Raw genomic sequence first — 21,424 nt, 5'->3', positions numbered from 1 at the left:
CAATGCCAGGCAGTTTTCCAGTCCTCATTAAATACTTTAAAAAATGAATGAATACCAAAGTTTTGAGCAATCTTTAAATTACAGCTTATTAGGAACAATTGGAAAAAAGAGGGAAACTAAAAGGCAATATATTCATTAGATGGCAGATAGGACTAGAGAGATTCTGTTTTCTAGCTTACCTTTCTCTATCATTTAACATCTAAGACAAAACCAATTTTATCTCACCAGAAAGATGTTGTGTCTCCTATCAGCTGGTGGTGACCTCATTCTTCTGTAAAGGGAGTTTTACCATGATCCGCCATCATAACTGATGTTGATGATCTGACAACATATTATACATTTAATCTGCTTAATAATTCTTAGAAAAGTATTATTTCTGCTAAAAATAATAGATACTACTAGCGTTCCATAACTCAAATTCAAGCAAAATGGCAAAACTGAAGCGTGAGATCTACAGATAATTTCCGAATCTTATTTTCAATGATTGCAGACAGTCTCTCCCATAAACTTTTATACCCGCTGTTAAAAGCTCTTCAAATTGTTTTTGTTGCATTTCATTTTCACCCCTCCTCCATATAGCCAGGGAAATAAAAAAGGCGACTGAAGACAGGGAAAGTTCTGGAGATTTGGAAGTGCGAGATAGTGACCTATGTAATCCTGGTCACTGAAAGGTCTGAATTATCCAGATTAGACCATGCTAGGAGCTTGGGGCAGAGCTAGCATATAATGAATGTACTGGTTTCCAGCATTAAGTTTTTATTAAAAAATTAAGTTCCTTTAACCCTTCCACTGAAATGTCACTCGGCTGGGGTTCTGAAGGGCAAACGTGCAAACGGCTGCAGTAATGATAGGGAGTCTTTGTGTAAACTACCCAACAGGACATCGAGTGATGTGTGGTTTGTGATGTCAGCAGAAACCGCAGATAGAATCGCTTGGGTTTCTATCCCTTGGCTAGAGAACGTCCCTACAAGAAAAGGCTGACCCTTGACTCCGCCAGAAACTTTCCCCAGACTTGGCCTCCACTCCCCTCCTAACACCCCACGGGAATCCCAGAGGTGGGTCGTGGGGACGGCGACATTGGGGCGCGGTCCCTCCCGCCATGAGTAGACAAGGGCGGGGTCACAGGCACTAGACTGACCAGGGCTTGAGGACCCCCCAGTGTAGGGGGTGGAGCTGGCGCCGCGGGGTGCCAGCGCCGGGGAAGGGGGGCGGGGATCTGAGCGGCCCAGGGCCCCGCCCGAAGGTCTCGGAGCAGGCCGCGAGGTGGGGAGGGCCCGGCAGCCCCCGCCCCTTAGAGAGGCGGCGGCCGGCCGCAGCGCGGTGGCCCAACGCCGAGGTTCCTGGCGGACCGGGGCCCCCGAGGTGAGAGAGGGTGGGGTCGGGCGGCTTTACAAAGCCGGAGCGCTAGCCCGGCCAGCCGCAGGACCGCCAGACGTTGCCGCCGCGCCTCCAGAGTCTGCAGGTAGAGTCAGCGCAAGCGGGGCGGGGCCGCGTCTGGGGGCATGGGGGACGCGCCAGGGTGGGAGGTGTTACTCAGAGGGTCCCTCCATGCGCGCTCTCGCGGTACCCGCGCACCCAGGGGACGCGAGGTCTTGAAGCATCCCTTTGTACCCCTGGAAGAGAGGTGACCTGGTTACCTTACGCTGACCTCCTGACAGCTGCCCAGCGGCACTGAGAACGCACGGGGCCTCACAGGGTGTTAGCTTCCAATATACTTTGGGTGTTCTCTGCACCCTCCAACCCAACTGGCCTCCATCACACACACACACACACACACACACACACACACACACACACCACACACACACACACATACACACACACACCCCCACACACCACGGAGGCGGAGGCCTGAGGGATTAGAGGGATAGAGACACTGTCACTCAGAAGAGATTAGAATCTGGGCAGGACGACGTGTCCATGCTGGAATCTTCAGAAAGTAGGTGCAGCATCTGCAGCTCCTCATTTCCAGCCCCCAGGTGATGCGTGATTGATTTTTCTTGGTTTGGTAGCTTTGAAAGCCCTAGGCTGTAAAAGGTTTGGGTCAACAATGAGACTTTAATCCATACAGGCTTTCTTTGCCCTGCTCTTCAACACCTTCTTATATCTGGAGGAGGGGTACATTGGAGGATCCTAAAAACTTTGCAGGAAATATTCAAAGTTGTGAAGTGTTTTTCAATTTGTAACTTTTTGAAAAAGAAAATATAAACTTTCTTAGTTTGAGTTGTTTTATTTCTTTAACATACGTGCATTCATTTGGAAAGAACTGGTGCTGTCATTAGAGAGTGAGTCCAGTAAGTATGGCATCATTAGAACTGAAAATCAAGTTAACTCTATAGTTCTAGAAAAATTGCTTCCTAATGTGTCTGTTTATGTGCTTTGTTACTGGGATGTGTCTTCCTGGGAATGCTGTCAATATCACCTTGGTGTCTTCTGAGGTTTCCCCTGATGTTGGCCACCTGACCTGGGACAGAGCCCAGTATGCCCCTTTCTCCTTGTGTTTCAGGTGGACACCAACCTGCTTGCAGACCTCTAGCCCTGGTGTCTGGTGAGGGGGGAAAAGTATCAAAAATGTGCTCTTGGCAAGTTTGGGAGCAAGGAGAAATGCAGTAGATTTTTCCCCCCATTAAAGTTTTCACGTATTGGCAATTTAAAACCCAAAGCATTGTTTACCACCTGTCAGACTCACTCGTAAGTGTAAGGATTAACTAATAAAAGATTTGTAAAATGCTTCCTGAATATAAAATTCCATAAATATGCAAAATAGTAATAATCCACCCATTGTTAAATTTATGTAGCCGCTTCTGCCATGCATACAAGATGATTTAGAATGCATGTTTCCTGTCAATTAAACAATGAGTTTAGAGTAAAATAATGAGTTCAATTCACATCCTGTGAAACTTTGAAATAAAATTTCTCCCATAAGGCACCATCGGCAGAGAATCATAAAGTAAGCAGCATTTCAAAAAGTTATATATGGAATGGCACTTACCTTATGGCTGGGGGAAAAGGGACCCAGTAGTTGAACTTCCAAAACTAAGAAATATTCAGCCCTGGTTCAAGTGTGCCTGAACCATAAATATTCCCTCACGTTTTGGGTATGTCTAAGGGGAGAGCAAACAGCTTTTGTGGGATGGCCTTAGAGCTAGCTGTCCGCTTTAATCCATGAAATATGCCTCTCAGTATTTTAAGGCTGAAGTTCAATCTGTGGTTTTGTTCACAATGAAGAAAATCTTCACAGTTACTTAGATAAATTATTCATTCTTCTAATACCATGGGCTTGGTTTTTAAGTATCCTTAATACCGGCAATCATTTTAATATCCTGCAGATAATTAAATTAATTTGTTCCCAGTGGATTGAGTGACATGTTAACATCACATTTTCTCTTTACGTGTATTTAATAATAGTGTCTCATTTTTCTGCTTACTGGTTTCCTAGAGTAAAACCTGTTTCTTATATGCTAATTGTAAGTACAAATATTACTAAGGATGGTCCTTTTCTGTTTTATGAAGACAACTGTAGTTTTCCCACTAGCAAATTAAGCTGTGAGCCGAACCACAAATTTGGAGATGTTTTTCTTGACATCTTCCCACCTTCAGTGGCCTTTCCTCATTTCCTCCACTCAGCCCTCAGATGAATAGCTGCTGAACAGGCCCCAGCCCGATATTCCAGAACTTCCCCACTGTTAGCACTCTTCCTTTATCCAAATCACTTAACCTCTGCCCTACTTATTTTCCAACAGTTTGGTTTGGGTGAAAGTGCACTCGGTGAAAAATCAAAGGAGTTTTCATTTACTGAGCACGGTGCCTATGATGTACCAGGCAATCAGCCACATTAGCTCATTCAATCCCTGTAACAATCTGATGCAGTCAATATCATCTGTGTTTCACACAAAAGAAAACTGGGTCTCAAAAAAGCTCTGGTACCCAAGGACGAGCAATTGATGAGTCAAAGAGCGAGGATTTGAACCAAAGCATTGTGGTGCTTCCTGCTGCACTGTGATCCTGATCCCTCGGAAGAGCTCACATTCCAGACTGAGGCATGGAAGAGTTCTCCCATTGACTGACTGGCCATTTGACCTCAGATCAGTCCCTTCAGCCCTTTGGGCTTCTGATTTCCTTTCTCTAGTTTTGAATTAAATTCCCTCTCAGAGATGGAAGAGACCTTTGGATGCCAAGCACATAAACAGCTCCTCCCACAGGATTCCAGAATATGCTCTTCCCTGCCCTGGCCTTTCCTCCAACCCCCTCCCTGGTCTCTTTTTCCTTCCTGCTGGTCGAAGTAAATATCACCCCCTCCAAGAGGCTCTTCCCGAACACTCTTCTGTTATTTTCTATTTCAGGCCCAGTGATCCCTTTAAAACACTGATTACAAACTGCACTTATTTTACTTACACGTCTGTTTACATGTGGCTATTGTTTTTATCTTCTCCATCATTCCCCCATCAGACTGTAAGCCGCATGAGCCTGGAGCTCTTTCTGCCTGACTTTTTTCATTACTGTCTTCCCAGGGTCTAGCACAGTGATGCACAGCATATAGCTGTGATCAGTTAGTGTGTTTGAATGATTATGAATTATATGATTGTAATTATATAATGAATAATTATCTCCTGCAAAGGATATGTGCTAATGGCCGATATACTGTCCCATCCCTGGGAAAACCCAAATGAAGCATCATCAATCTTACACTGTTACCGTGAGCCTATTATGAATGGGGATCCAAGCACATTAATGGAGAAAACACAGCTACCATGGGACTCCCTGGACAAGCAGACACACTACATATAGTCCAAGCCCCATATTTTGCAACAGAGAAAACTGAACCTCAGAATGATAACAGGAACTTAGGTTCAGAAGACACACTAGAGGGACGCCTGGGTGGCTCGGTTGGTTAAGCCGTTGCCTTTGGCTCGGGTTATGATCCCAGAGTCCTGGGATGGAGTCCCACATCGGACTCCTTGCTCCAAGGGGAGCCTGCTTCTCTCTCCGCCTCTTCCTGCTTGTGCGCACTTGCATGCGCTCTCTCGCTCTCTCTCTCTTTCTCTTTGACAAATAAATAAATAAATAAAATATTTTTTAAAAAAGAAGAAGAAGACGATGACGACACACTGGAGACCAACTAATGGTCCAAACGATTATTTTATGGATGAGGACCCAGAACATAAAATAGAGAACCTGTGCATCCTGGCTTCTAGACCAGCACACGCCTCACCAAGCCCTCAAAAATCACAGGGACTACCCAGTCAACAGCGGCAGGGAGTGTTAGGAAATGACACTTTTTTTCCCCCCCTGAAATCCCAAAGGGCCTTAGGTTTCCCAGACCAATCCTCGATAGCAACATTAGTACACAGTAGAACACTCTACTTCAGATAATCTTATTTTTTTAATTTTGTATGGCCTGTATAAATTTCAGTGACTCATTTACTATTTTAATGATCTATCAGGCAGCCTTTTAATACCTATCGTTAGTTTACCAGTTCTGTTTCAATGCTGAGGAGCTCCAAATGGCAAATCTACAGGGCTGAGCATTTACCACTAGCATGATAGATTCAAGATACATTTAAAAGATGATTGATATTTTAAACTCCAAATGATGATGGCTTGTTTTTAAGGACTAAAATAACTTTTCTTCTCTAACTTAAAGAGCAATCCTTGCTAGAGTATTACATCCCATAAAAAAAAAGCAGTCCTTAAACTTTAGAGGGCATAAAAATCATCTGGAAGGCTTTTAAAAACCCAGATTATTTAGAGCCTTTCTGCACATTTCTGAATTAATAGGTCTGAGATTGGGTCCAGACAACTGCATTTTTAACACCTTTAGTGATTTTCTCAATCAAATAGTCTGAAGACCTCACTTTGAGATTCAATAATACTCTTAGTATGTTTTGAAATTTTCCTGGTTCCTTATAAGAGGATTTTTTTAAACAAAGGTAATTGGGGGAAAGTTCGAGGTGAAGCTAGCAAATAGTGTACTAGGTATGATGGGAATCTGTTTCCTTGTAGCAAAAGCCATATATATATAATCATGATATAGCTATTGGGTTTGATATCGCCCCCAAATCAAGAATGTTCCAAAATGTTTCTGTTGGACCACAAAAGTAAATCAATAATTAGCAATAAATTTAAGTGTTAAGTTCTGTGAAGTAGTAATGAAGCCCCTTGCCCTCCAGATGATTACACTCAGTATAGCAGAGAGAAAAGATTTATATCCACAAAACATTCAAGGAAAGGGCTGCAGATCAAGTACACGATGCCCGGTTAAATTTGAATTTCAAACACACAACAAATCATGTTTTAGTATAGGCATGTCCCATATAATATTTTTTTATTTGCTAAATCTGGCAACCATGCTCAGTGAACATTAGCATTTAATGTCATTAGTTTCCAGAACTTGGGGCTGGGCTGTGGGCCGGGTGGAGAGGGGATGGTAATGCTGAGCTTTGAGAAACTGATAAAAGTTCTGAACATGCTCCTGAGAAAAGTGCCCAATAGCACTTTCTAACACAACTCTCATAGTATTGCATAGATCCAGGCTGCCAAAGTTCTTGGGGACATCAGGATCATTTGCAACGTAGACAGTAGAGGCCGGCTCTTCAAACTACTTCTTCTGGGCTGGTGGGTCTAGAAGGTATCTTGCAAAAGTAGAATATGAACTTGGCCTTTTTTTTTTTATCTTAGATTTTATTTACTTATTAACTTGACAGAGAGCGAGAGAGAGAGAGAGAGAGAGAGTGTGTGTGTGTGTGTGTACAAGCAGGAGGAGCAGCAGAGAAGAGGAAGAAACAAACTCTCCGGTGAGCAAGGAGCCCGATGTGAGGCTCAATCCTAGGACCCCCAGGGATCATGACCTTAACTGAAGACAGGTGCTTAACCTACTGAGCCACTCAGGTGCCCCTGGACTTGGCCTTTAAGAGAAGGAGAATTTAGCTGGATTGTGGGTTTAGGAGACTTAAGGCTTTGACAGAAGGCAGGTTCCCTTAGGCCTTGAGGATTTTTAGTAAGGAATATTGAGAAATTAGCTTGGACTGGTTTCTCCAAAAGTCCAGACTGTGGACAGCCTTAAATTCTGAAGAGTTTTAAGACTGCCTACATTGGGAAACAGCGTGTGCTTAGTGATGTATCGGTTAGGGATGAGAAGGTGATCAAAGGGAGATGGTAGAGTGAAACTGGAGGCGGCCTGGGCTCCAGGGTCAATAGCCTGGTGTCAGCTCCTCCGTTAACAAGCTGGGAAGCCTTTGGTGTGTGTGCAAGTTCTGTGGGCCCCAATCTCTTAAACTGCGAATTGGGAATAATAATAGGGAGCTTCTAACAAGGTGGTTGTGAGGGTGAAAGGAAGGGCTTGGCACAGTGGGTGACACCGCATATTCAATCGGTGGTACCTGACGCTAGAATACACGACCCTTGTTGTTTTTGTTGTTGTTGTTGCTGCTGCTGTTGTTGTTGTTGTTGCCCCCTTAGTATTTAAGGGGTATCAGCGGCCCAGGAGCCTACAAGAATGGTGAAATATTGTTTGATCTGGATTTAGAGAAAGCTTTAACATCTCCCTTTTCCAAGTTAAAATTTCATTATCAAAAAACAGTAAGCGCAGAAACAAGTTAGTAAAAGAATGTACTTTTAACTGAGGATCTTAAAGTAAATACATTCGACCCTTCCTGATTCTTCCCAGGAGAGGGAGTATTATGGACAATTTCAATCACATACTCCTATCCAGAATCAAGGAAACTTTAATTGCATGTGTTACTCTTAATAGTAGATTTGCCATCGTAACTCTCGCGTTGGCTAATATTTAAATTAATTTGCGCACGATAAGCTCAGACTCATCATTCAGAAAGTTGTTCCCCAAAGCCATTTAAACCGCAAAGCAGATGAGTTTATCGGAGAGAATTCATGCAACACTCTGCCTTCTCAGAGTTGACTGATAATGCAGCAAATGGGCTTCTAGGGGCTCTGGAGTCCGACTTTTCAGGTTCCAATCCTAGCCATCTCCTGTGAGCAGCTTTGTGACCAGGCAAATAGCTTTGCCTCTCCAGACCTCAGTTTCTCCCTCTCTGTAAAACAAACCTCCTAACAGCCTTCCCTCCCAGTGCACGCGCACAGAGCTCTCACATGGTTTCTGGTTCCCAGTAGGCGTCCCACAGAATTCTGTGACCTCATTGTCATCTTCATCTTATCAGGATGTTATTTCTTTAATATATGCATAAAGAATTTAATTTAGGAAAACATCTAATAATGTGGGAAATATTTATGATCTTTAGTCACCTCTTAATGTATTGTTTTACATGGTCAGGGCTATTGAGAACATTTTCCAAACCAGAGTCCAGGCTGCTTATTCCAAAGAATGTTTAATCCCAGTTTTCATGATGTGTCACTTTGTCCAGCTCATCCATCTTCAACTTTTACAGGGTGATTGGTGCTTTTCTAAAAAGCTTTGGGTTTCAAACTGTATATTAAAGCGTCTGGGCTCTAGAATTTACTTGGCTCATAAACCTATGGCACGGAACAATATGGGATTGGTTTACAGTACATTATAGTTACAGGTATGATAGTTATGGTTTATTTGGTCTGCGCTGAGCACCTTGAGGGCATCTCCCACAGTGCCTTAAAGATGGGAGACTCAAATACTTATTGAATGAAATTAATGTGTAACAAAATACCTCGCATTCTTTTTCTGAAGATACGTTTCCCTCACCTTAGGAAATCTAACTTTTAAAAATATGAAAGAGCTCTGACTTTCATGCATAAAAGCATGAATCTGATATTTCTAGACTGAAGTACTGAAAGTAAATTTGGAGATCTACCATTGATATTTCCTAGAAGAGATATCTATAGACTATAACACCTCCCTTCTTTGCATTAGCTGGTCCCTTTATCTCAAAATTCTCCCCTCGGATATTGCTTGTTTTATGTTCTTTTTTTATAGTCTACCCTACCTCCACTAGACTAGAAGCATCCTGAGGTTAGAGGTCAAGCCTACACATTTATTGCTGTTTACTGCAATAAGCAGCTACAGAGTATCTATTGCAGCACTAGGTACTTAGTGGGTAATCAATAAATAGGCTGTCAATTAGTTGAGTGTCAGAAGACCAAGATCTGGTCTTATGCAATTATTCCACTGCAAAATAGTAATCTTTTTTTTTTTTTTAATCTTTTGGGTCAAAACCACCTTTCAGAATTGGAATTAAAATCACGAAATGCCTCGTTAATAAAATTTTACATGCTCAAAATTTTGCATATAATCTCAGTCCCTGGGCCTCAGTCTAGGAATCCCAGTTCTAAAGGTATATATGTAAATACTAAGAAAATCTAACTGAAATATTAAACTAAATATCACAAAAAATTTAATTACTATGAATACCAATGTGTTAATATTCATGCATCTATAGTAATAAATTATATGTTGCCTCGGGAAAATTCTACAACCCTCCAAAGGAAAAAAAAAAAAAAGGCATCTATAAATGTTGAATGTTTTATTTATATGCTGGAAAGGATTTAAGGCTTATAGAGAAAGGCTAATAAAAATACATACTGTACAGCAATATAAAATATATTTCAAAGAGGTGAGAAAAAATGAGTCAAAGGAAAAAAATAAGGCTAAGAACATAAGATGGGGCCAGGAGAGAGATTCATACTCAAAATTTATGCCATGAAATTCAACACTCTTGCTAGAAGATAGTAACAAATTTTGTTCTCTGTTTTTTATCAACCAATGCAAAGGAGAAAAATATAATCAGTTATGTCCTGCAGAGGGTCGTGTTTTATATATACTTTTATATGAATACATGGATATGTATTTAATAGCAAACTGCTTCTTAAAAGAAGGAAGTTTCATTATGATAATAAAGAACGGAGATTATATTTCCAATGTTCATTTGCGGCAAGTGTCCTTGTACCAGAGCCTGAAATAACCCATAATGAATGTCCAAAAATAACTGACACTTTGGATGTTTACATGAAGATGTTATGGCTTTCCTTGAAGGAGGAGACCTCTTGAGGTCAGTGAGGCCCTCACAGAGCTCAGAGGAGGGGTGGGGGACAGACTAGGAAAACAAAGGGTTTTCTGCATTGTCTCACACCCCATCAGTCCCTGCAGCAGTTCACCCTTTCCACTGCTGCACACTATTTAAATATGATGCCTGAAGCTCTCATTCTCCCCTTGAAGGCGTATGCACCTAGGATGTTGTCTAACATTAAGTTATTCCCCCTAACCTTAGTTTCCTTGGATAACAGTCTGTCATAGGGACTTCTACGCCTTCTCTCTTTGAGAGAGCAAATACAATAACTAGCTTCTCAGAACATTATGTGGATTTGTGGCATTCTCAGAGGGGCTATAAATGGATCACATTGACAGCTTTATTTGTCATTCTTAAATGGAATGTGTTTTTCCCCCTTTGAGTTAAATCGAAATCAGATGGCATTTCTTATTTCAATGTGGAATGTTTTTACTCTCATAATTGCAAAATGGCATTCATAACTGATACTATTCTAATTTACAAAATTTGTGTTTTATTATTGGGGGGTTTCTATTTGCAAAGTAACTGAAGGAAAACAACTTATGCAACATTTTCGTTTTGCCTATTTATTGAGATCCTGATATAGTTGCTAGAATTTTGTCGCCATATGGAAGCAGAGACAATTATATTGCATGTAGTGACATGGATTTTAGAAGCAAGGATATAAAAAGACATACCCAGCAGAATACCCACAACCCGGAGACTAAAACATTTTTGAAACCTCTTCTCTCCTTTGCCTCTCCAGCATGTCCCTGGTCTCAATCATCTCCTCCTTTCCTTATAATGGCTCTTGTTCAATATATGTAGAGGCAAATTGGCAAGAATAAGGTTGAAGGCACTATTTTCATACCTTAGCATATTTCTTATATGCTTAAACCAGTTGCTTCGGCCCAAGTGAAATTTTTCATTTAAAAAAATCCCCATCACTGGGGCACCCAAGTGGCTCAGTCGCTCAAGCGTCTGCCTTCAGCTCAGCTCATGATCTTAGGATCCTGGAATCGACTCCCACATCAGGCTCCCTACTCAATGGGGAATCTGCTCCTCCCTCTCCCACTCCCCCTGCTTGTACATGTGCTTGCTCTCTCTGTCAAATAAATTAACATCTTTTAAAAAAATCCCCATCACTCGCATCAACCCACTACGCAACCTGTGTGAGAAAAGAAGCCCTCCTACTTTAATTTCTGAAATCCTCCAAAAGCTCACAATGTTCTTGTTACTGATTTCGATGCTGTGCTTATCTTTAGAATTTTCAAACACTACGCAATGGGTACATTTTTCACACTGAATTTATATGTGTTTATTTTCATGCTCATTTTATACACGTGTTCAATAAAGTCAGCTTTACCAAGTACCCACTAAGTGCCAGACACTCTTAGGGTACAATGAATGGCTTCAGGTATCCCTGCCCTCATTTGGCCTACAGGCTGGCTGGTGGGGAAGAGAGACAGTAAAGGAATGACACAAATCGGTATAAAACGGAAACAGTTGTAAATACGCCACAGAGAAGAGATACAAGGTTCTGGAAATTGAGATCTAAAGAACAGATGGCAGTCAACCAAAGAGTAGAGGCAGAAGGCATGACGTGGAAGGTGTGGAAAGCTATGACGTACAGCAAGAAGAAGAGAGCAAAAGCAATGGAAGAGACTGAAGGAGGATCACGTAGCCAGAGTACAGAGAGCAGGGGGAATAGCATGAGTCTGCAGATCTGATCAGGGGCCGTCACTATGAAAGGCTTTTAAGCCATAGCAAAAAAATATGTCTTCATCCTAGAACCAATGAGAAGGTTGGGAGAGGGGAGGGGGATTGTGGCGAGTTACATCATCAGTTTGCTCTTTCAAAAGAATATTTCTGGCTACAACGCAGAGTATGAGCTGGCAAGGTGAGAAGTTCATGCAGACCAGTTGAACGTTTTCAGTACAGAGATACTGGTAATATGGCCTAGGGGAGGAAGGATGAGGTGGTGGTGATTTCTAAAAATGAATGGATTCAAGAGACAGGGAGGAGGTACATTCTGTACCACTGACATGGCGCCCATTCGGAAGTGTAAGGGAACACTGGGGGAGGAACAAGTTTACAAAGACAGACGCCAAGTTCAGTTAGACATGTGGAGTTTGAATTCTGTAGGAAACATGAGAGGACAGAGCAAAAAGACTCTGGATTATGGGTGTGGAGCTTGTCAGAAAGCTCTAGGGTTTGGATGTAAACTTGTGACTCATCTTTAATCCATAGTTCTGGCTCTGACGGATATGATCCATAGATGGACTTGACTGCCTACCAGAGTAGGCAGGAAGCTACCAGAGTGAGTAGTGGGGATGACAATCTTAAGGAATTCAAATCCAGCACAGCCAAGTAGTGAATGGTGAGCTTGTAAAGGATGAAAGGAGTAGTTTATTAGAAGGAAACCCAGGAAATTGCTGGATCATGGGGGCTGGGGAGGAGGGGGGCAAGGGAGCAGGGATTTCATTTCAAGAGGGTGGGAGTGGTCAGTTGGCTTGAATGTGCAATATTGAGAACTGCTTTTCTATTTAGCAAGCGTGGAGAGCACCAATCAGGAGAGAATTGTTTTGAATTAAAGAAAAATCACTAAGTGATACGTATGGGAAATAGAGTTCTAACTGGGTCTATCTGCAGCCATGCCTATTTGAGAAGATTTCACATTTCCTATTTTCCATCTCTCCTAACGGGATACCTAGGGAGCTAACACGATAGAGAAGAAAGCCATTCTGACATGTTGGTGACCACAATAGAGCGGAACTGGGGTGGAATTTGAGCACAGAAGAGTCTGAAGTCCTGGGGTCTGAACTGGAGAGAAAACGTGAACCTGACAGCAAGGAATTTTATGAGCACAGTACTGCCTGTTCCTCCACCCAGGGATACGTGCACCCAGGGTAAATAAACCAAATGTTCATGAAGCAGTATGGGCTCGCCTCACCCACTTGCTGGCATCCCTGTTTAGAAGGAGACTGTGGGCTGACACATCGCGCAGCCCGTTCTCTTTGGGGTGAGCGGTAGCCTCAGCTTCCCTCCCAGCACGGGCTCCACCACAACGGTCTGCGCATGCGGGAGTGGGGGTGGAAGTTAATACATCAGCCAGTGAGTTCTGTGATGAGGCAAAGGTCAGACTGCAGAGGTGTGCACTGCCGATGGGAGGTAAGAAAAGGAAGATGACTATTGGTAATTATTTGCAGTAATTTGGCTCTAAAAGGGAAACAGGAGATTGGAGGGCAGCTGGAGAGAGGTCACTGGATGAGCAAGCACTCATTCAGTCAACAAATATTAAAATATCTTCTATGTTGCCAGGCGCTAAGACAGGTACCAGGAAGGTATTTTCCAGCCCTAATGGGAGATCTTCCATAAACTATATTTCATGTGATAATCTCAAATGCAGAGTGACTAAATATTTTGTGATCTGATTCACTGGAACAAATGCAACATCTTCCCTCAGATATAAACCACCTTACTTGATCTTTGTAAAATGATCAAATTTGTGCTAAAATTTAAAAAGAGAAAAATAACATGCCCATCTGTACTTCTTTTTTCTCATGCTCTCTCCTTCCATTCCTTTAGTGTCCCAAATCTGGACAGTCTTGCTATTGTCACTTATTCAGAAAATATTTTCTAGAATGGTGTTCTTAACCCTACATTCAGAGCCTCTCAAAGCGCTATTTGATGTTTCAAATATGTTTTGATCTATAATTTATAGAGCACCCACATAAAGAAATATCGGCTATTATTCCCATGGAAGTTAGAAATGTGAATAAGGCAGGGTTTCCCTAGCTAGACTATAAGCTTTATGAGGGTTTTGGGGACTACTGTGTTTAGAGCATATAGTCAGAATACTATAAGTGGGATTTTTGTGGTAAGGTTACAATTAAGGATCCTTGGGTTTGCAGAGAAAGTTACACTAAATTCTTAAACAAGAATTCAGAAATATCCCTGAAAGAGGTGCTATTTGAACTGGATGTTAAAAAATGAGCATTTCAGACAGCAGAAAGTTAGTCAGCAAAATTGCAGAGGCAAACCACTTTGTGGAGGAGAGGAAGAGTGAAGAGAAACGGTTTGGTATGGTTGGAGAGGTTATGTGGAAAGTAGTAAATGCACTGATCTGGGATATTGGGAAGCTCTGCTGAGGAGTGCCTAGACTTGATCCTAGACTCACTGGAAGTGTCAGAAGTTTTCAAACAAGTGGAGAAGCATGATGTTTAGGAAGAAAACTGGGATCATCAGGAGAGCTGGGAACTAATGGGGACTGGAAGCAGAGAGTACCTCAGATGGGAGGCCACTGCCTGTATGGAAGATGGTAGACAGGGGATGAGTTTCTGCCATGATGATGGCCTTGGAATGAATGTCAAAGGGAAGTTGAACTTCTTGTGCTCAGAGTGGTCTTAATAAGTTAGATGTGTGTGTTTGGGAGGTGCAGTGATGCGGGAGAATGAAGAGGACATCACATGTTCAGGCCAGGGAGAGTGGCAATCCCACTGATTTTAGGGACAGAAAGAAAAGCAAATTCAGGAGATAATAGGGATGAGGATCCAGCCTAGAAAGCATGAGAAAAAGGTATTCATTTAAGACATGTAAGCCATGCGTGTGCATGAAATTACTGTCAAGTGGAGAACCTTGAGGAAGGCCCAAATTTAAGGAAGGGAGAAGAGCCAGAAGAGGAAAATTGAGGAGTTTCTTGCAAGATTGGAAGTGAGATTTCAAGGAAGTCGAGAAAAAATATGGGGATCTCAAGGATGAGGACTCAAACTGTGATTTATTTCACCTATAAAGGTGATCCTGAACAGCAAGGGTTTGAAATGCAGAGTCCACCTAGCAGATTTTTTTTTTTTGATAAAGAAAGTACTACAAATGTATTTTCTCTTCCTCATGAATTTCTTAATAACATTTTGTCTAGCTTACTTAGTTATAAGAATACAGTACATAATGCATGGAACTTACAGAAATGTGTGTCAATCAACTGCTTATGCTATCAGTAAGGCTTCCAGTCAATAGTAGGCTCTTAGTGGGTACATTTTGGGGGAGTGAAAAGTTAGGGTCAGCACCCCTTACTCCTGCGTTGTTCGGGGGTCAATATATAATCATCTGGTTGTATCTTTCTCTTCCTTTCCCTTCTGGATTGGCCCTGTGGAATGGGTGCAGCAGTCAGTCCTGTATCATGTCTAGGTTCACACTTCATCCTTGCAGCTCCATGCCCTATTAAGCAGTGACTGGCCTACAGTCGCCATCCATCAGTGACTTCCTTGGAAGCTCCCCACCCCCCAACTACTGAGAACATAACTTAAGGAAAGAAGCTCCGTGCGTGTGTGTGTGTGTGTGTGTGTGTGTGTTAGGAAGGCACAACAAGGGGGAAGGGCTGGATGATTTGTTAACTGGGCATCAGTGGGTTTATATTTAGTATTTTCCTAATTCAGGCATCATGTTTGTCTCTAGGAATAATACAATTTTATGGCGATAATAACTACCTCCAAGCATAAGTAGTGTTTTGCCCTTCAGCTTTCATGGTGGGTAGTCAGGCCTACTTTGTTAAGTAGTTCATTTTATTTCACTCTTCGAATGTCGTGTTTTCCATGAAAAATTTTTCTGGGAATTCTGTATCAGGACAATTTCTTTGGGGGGGGAGTAACGCATTTTCTCCTTTCTAACAATAGAAGTTATCAAAGAAATTATGTTCTCCTTTTATCTAAATTACCAAGAAATTCAAATCCAAATGGTAACTTAAATTATCTCAAATGTTGACCAATGTAGGTGGCATATGACCATCTTCCTTTTTTTACTCTCAACACTGTTATTTTTATTCATATTTCATTATTTCTGTACTTGGAAGCCACCCCAAATCCTTATGATGAAGAGTCAGGGTATAAAATAAATTAAACACTTCCACTGTTAACTAAATGTGTTTCCAGACATCGTCTCCTTTGATCATCAGAGCAAGCCATTGACTATATTATTACTCCCACCAGAGCAGTGAGGGAGTAGAACCTTGGTGAAGTCAAGGAAATAAAATTCATTCAGACAAGTACTGGGTGGGATTCAACCCTCGGTCTTCTTTCTCTTGTGACAGTGGTCGTTTCAGTCTATCTGGCTCAAAATTTGTGGGCAGCTGGTTGATGGGTAGGTGGCATAGAGTTGGCTGTGATAGCTCTCGTCCAGTTGAGAACCGCTGACGTAAGAAGCTAGTATTGTTTGGGGCAGTTTTCTTCTTTACGATGAACTAGTCCATGTTTCTGTCTCCTCCCTAGATTTTATAACATTCAAGAAGCACATGAAAGGGAACTCTCTCATCAAGTATTCTTGATTAAGTTATGAAAATGGAACGGAAGTTCATTCTCCCCCTTCGTATGGTAAGTAACTACTAATTGGAGTAAGATTTGCCTTTCCCCTCCTCCTAATTTCCTCTCACTATTTACAAAAGAAATGGAAATGCTTCTGGTGTGAAGGTAGCATGATTTATGAATCCTATCCAGATCTGTCTTTAGAATATTTCATTAAAAAGGAGAATTTGGTGAAATTTTGGTTTTTATAAATTCTAGTTTCATGTTTTATCTTGCTTAGAACTGGAGTCATTGTGAACCACATATGAGTTTTGATAATTAAAATAACATAACTCTTCTACCCACTTGATACACACTTTTAATTCTTTGGTGCAAATTGACATGTGGATTCTGAAAAGTCATGGCCACATAAAAGAAAGATTTAGAAATGCCAGATTGCTGGGCAGTGGCATTTCTCTTCATTCCAGAAGCCCTAGTTTGGAGCAGCCACCCTTTTGGCCTGGCACTGACTGTCTTTAACTGGAAAAACATCTCACTTTGCAAGTGACAAGAACTGAGTCACCCCACGTGAGCATAATCAGCTCTTTAAAAAGGACAACATTATTAAGGTCTTTCACTGGGATATTGTGCCTGCAGGACTTAAAATTATTTGAGACAGTTCAGTCCCTTTTCCACCCACAAAATCATTTATTTTCACCCTTCATTGTATTTTACTTTTCTATGTTCCAACGCACATTTAAAAGAAAAAGTCTATTATGTAAAGCTGTGAATATTCATTAATACATTTCATTTATTCTAACAAATTAGGAAGGTGGGCATTTCCGAATTTGTGGGCAGGCTGGATTAGAGATAACTCTCAAACAAATGTGGCCTTTATTCTTTAAACTTCATATAGTAACTCCAACAAAACATTACAAAGTAAAAATCCTTAAGGAGATCTGTAATAATAAATCATATGAACATTTTGTTATTAGCATATAGATTGGATGTATGTAGGAGCTTGTAAAGTGCCTGAGGTTCACTGAAAATAGTTTATTCTGTGTCTAAAAAGTGTATGCAAGATTGAAAATAAATGTTTAAAACACCATATATTATCTACTTATAAATAAAATGTTTGCAAAAGCAAAGGTAAACGTCAGCCCAGCTCATGAAAAAATTATCAAAAGATTTAAATTTATTGAAGCCATAAATTAATGAGATATTACCATGTGTGCATAAATAACTTAAAGAATAAAATTTGCTGATCCTTCTCTCATATGGATATTTGTGCTAATGATTCAGGATCCTATTTACTCTATTAGTCCCCAAAGTAATTGCTTATTTGAAGAAGTTCTGTCTTATGGGTTTTCAGTTAATTAAATCCATTTGCATTTTATGCACACATTTTAAATTCTCAAGTCCTATTTTTCATAAGCTAGATTCAAATATGTTCATGTAATAATACCTCTCATTAAGGCATTAGTCTTTCATTTTTAAAGGAACTTTGAAAATAGCCATATGCATAAAATGCTTATTAATGAAATCCAATCAATATTTTAGAAAAGTCAACCCATTAAGTGTTATTTTTTTAGTTTGAATTTTCCTATTTGTAATGGTGAATACTATGCTGAACCTACTTCCAATTTCTAATTTTTCGGTTAGCTTAATTTATTCAATGATTTTTTTTTTTTTACTTTGATTTTGCATGGCAGTTTTTAACATCTAGTATGCCTTTAGAATTATAACCAACCTTTTACCAAAGAGTAGCTTTTTCAAGGTATATGCATATTAACTGGTTGATCTTGCCAGCCCGGTTAGGATAGCACTAAAACGTGAAGCAAAACTTTTCTAAATCTGAGGAACAGAGTATAACAATTCAGAAAATTAAGGCTATTTTTAAAAGTGTCATTTTCTCAAAGCTTTCAGATACTTGAGAAGTTGTGAATTAAAGTACACAAGTAATAAAAATTGTAAATGCCTTCATTAGATCCAAACTGCCCTAGCTTGGAAGCTTGAAGAAGCTACTAAATATAGGAGAGTGGAGGTACACAGAAGAGAGGTCGGGAAGAGCCATGGAATCTGTGCCGTGTGCCCAGGCTCTAAAACCAAAGCGCATGGCAGGGCCAGATGCTGGGAAGGGCACCTGGGGGCACAATCTGGAGAGCTGACCTGAAACCCAATTTTGAAATCACACCTAACGGAACTATCTCTAGGTGGTTATTAGATGTTTGTCTAGTTTACGTTTATCTAAGCTTAGTCATTCCTCTGTGCAAAAAAGATACGGAATGCAGCGTCTGGATACATTTAGGTTCCAATTCCAGCCTAAGATTATATCTGAATCAAAAAAGGATAGAGTATCCAAATGGAGAAAAAAGAAGAGGAAGCAAAGGGAAGCAGGGAAAGAGGAAGGATAGCCTGAAACCAAGAGAAGTATGAGTTATTTTGACCTTCCTGGCAATATTGGACAATAATGTACTTTTGTTGACCTCTTATCATGAGATATAAGTATAAAATGGAAAACATTTTTGATATGCTGAAAGACTCATACGCTTTATAATAAAATAAACAAATTTCATTCAATTAAATCTTATTAATTCTTTGAAGCAATGATCTCTGTAAACTGTAATGCCAATAGTATCCTAAGAAGATAACATTTTCTTGGTAACTGGAATCGCCCTAAGGAAGCATTTCTTCTCATTTAGACAAAGTAGGAATAAAGCACTTGTATTACCACTTGTATAAATTTTTAATACTGAATAAAATATTAGTGTTTAGTGTAATATTGATTCTCAACATAATACTCCTCCGTAATAGCATGCTAATTGGTTAGAATTAAATCAGACAGATTCAAAAACCCTGAGAACAGACCATCTAACACTTGTAATTTTTTTTCATTAGTTTCCAGAATTCCAATTAAAATGGAATTAATCTGCCAAATAAAAGGCCATGGTACAATAAAGGTTCCGTGCACTGCGTCACGTGCATGTCTTCCTCCTTCCCGGGGCTGCACCCCCATGATGAGATCTAGAAGTGAGGAGGGTGGGAGAGGGCACATCATGACTTGTGGGTTCCACCCACACCATTAACAGCCTTCACAAGAGGTAGGCAGCCTCTGTGCGTGCCAGCTCTCTCATTTCCCACCTGTGAGACCTGCGGAGTTTTACCTGAAATTTGCAGAGCCGCAGTTTCCTTGTCAATAAAATTACTAATCTAACAGTACCAATCTCCTGGAGTTGTTGAGGAGGTAAAACAGAGATTCGTTGCAACTAGGGAGTGATTTTGTTTTTCCCCACCAGGAGACATTAAGTAATGTCAGGAGATAGTTTTGGAGGTCACAACTGGGGGCAGTGGGCATGATATGGGTGTCTGGGGAGTCTCAGTAAGGATGCTGCTATTCTGGATGCCCGGGACAGCCCCCCCAATAACAAGAAGTCCTCTGGTCCAAAAGGTCAATAGTGCCAAGACTGAGAAACCCCAGAGAACAGTGACATCATGTCTGTAATGTCAGCATAATGTCTGACACACAGGAGGCCCTCAGAGAATGTTTGTAGAATTCCATTGTTTGTCATTATTTGTTTGACAGGGAACTCCAAATCACCCTCACCATATCAGGACTGAGTCCTATAAGCAATTCGGCAAGTCCACCACAAGTGGACTTGGTCATGGCCTATCTGCTAAGTCATCCAGATGGTCTGTTCCGTTGTTAGGTGCCTTCAGGAATGGCCTGACCCACTTAATACTGGACTGGTCTACCAAACTCACGGGCAGGATTGTACCAAAGTTCGTGGGCTATCCTTTAATTTTTACCTTCTTAGGAATTAGAAACAAATAGGAAGAGACAAGTAAAAGGTAACCTACAGTACCAGGGGACTATTACTTTTTAACTCTTGCTGTTAGAAAGGGCTCAGGAGTCTCCTGATGATCATTTCGTTTACAAAATAAGCTGATGTCTGGACAATTGGCTGGGAAATATGGTCTTCTGGTTAAAATAAGATCTTGACTATACTATAGGCAAGTATTATCAATTTCAAAATGAATCAAATGAGACAAAATAGTTTTAGCTTCATGTTAAAACAGTTTAAAGAGGGGAAACTGGCTTAATCCAAGACTTTCAAGGTCAAACAGACCTGAGTTTGAATTTCAGCTTTATAAACTTCAAGCTGAGTGACCTTGAATAATTTGCCTTCTCTGAGCTCAGTTTCCTCATCTAATAGGCAGAAAATTATGTCATAGGATTCTTGAGAGAATTCAATGATACAGCATTTGACTTAAGTTAGAAGTGAATAACTTAAGTCACTTCTGGAGACCATCATTGCCTTGGGGCTCTAATCATAGCCATTGGTTCTCCTCCTAAGAGTGGTAACTATATGTAGGTACTTCTTATTAACAGAGGAAGCTCAACATACATCCATTACCTCAACGAACAAAAAATCTGAGACTTACTTCAATAACAGTGATTTAAGAAGAAAAAAGAAAAGGTACATTTTATACCTGGAGTTTCCCAGTGAGAATTTTTTTTTTTCAAGGAAAAGGTGGATTTCCTAAATTAAAGAATGAATTGATGTGCACATCTTTCTGGCATATTTTAATATAGTTGATAATCCACTTTTTAATTAGCCACCTAATTATAATTCAATAGAAATTTCCCTAGGTGAATGTAGTAACCTACTTCAGAGAGAGAAATGGAGCTCTGAGTGGGCACTCCTACTGTGAATTTTGACACTTTTTTAGGTTCAATTTGTTCTAAGCCTAACTGGCTCAGGATAGATAGGGAGAGCTCTGTTTCATAACCTAATAATTCTGACTGCCAGGAAAGTTGACTATAAGGCTCAATTCATCTTTTATTAGTATTTTTATTTTTCTCTTTTCTTTGTTCCCTGGAGAAGACCCAACTCTCTTTTTTTAATCTTCCCATCACTCAAATGTTTTAAATTTGAAAGTGAAAACATTTATGCATATTCTACACTATGGCTCCCTTCATTTTCTTGGTGCTTTGCTTTCTTAACTCAAGGTTCCCTTACTTTCAACTCCTGAGAGGCAAGGGACTGAAAGGCATGTGAGGGGACCATCTCAATGTCTTAATCCACACTTACTTAATTCCACAACCCAGAATGTGCTAAGGAGGGAGATTTTTTTACCTATTAATTAGCAATAGATGTT

The 21,424-nt window shown here is 40.6% G+C and overlaps 1 protein-coding gene across 5 annotated transcripts in view; it reads left to right on the top strand.

Annotated features, from left to right (window-relative positions):
• The first annotated feature begins 983 nt into the window (after positions 1-983).
• RHOBTB1 (Rho related BTB domain containing 1) overlaps positions 984-21,424 on the top strand; it is a 121,207-nt gene continuing 100,766 nt past the window's right edge. For 3 of the 5 annotated variants that reach the window (XM_032312426.1, XM_032312417.1, XM_032312421.1), the window contains exons 1-2: positions 1,210-1,462; positions 16,253-16,354. The gene's annotated coding sequence lies outside the window, so the exon portion shown is untranslated. Of the gene's footprint in view, positions 1,056-1,209; positions 1,463-6,778; positions 6,795-16,252; positions 16,355-21,424 lie in introns of those variants that run through there. The other 2 variants (XM_032312419.1, XM_032312420.1) reach the window with 2 other exon arrangements.

This window comes from Mustela erminea, chromosome 14 (genome assembly GCF_009829155.1).
Source record: "Mustela erminea isolate mMusErm1 chromosome 14, mMusErm1.Pri, whole genome shotgun sequence".
Lineage (NCBI taxonomy): Eukaryota > Metazoa > Chordata > Mammalia > Carnivora > Mustelidae > Mustela > Mustela erminea.
Note: the sequence above shows the minus strand (reverse complement) of the source record. Positions and strands in the feature narration are given on the sequence as shown.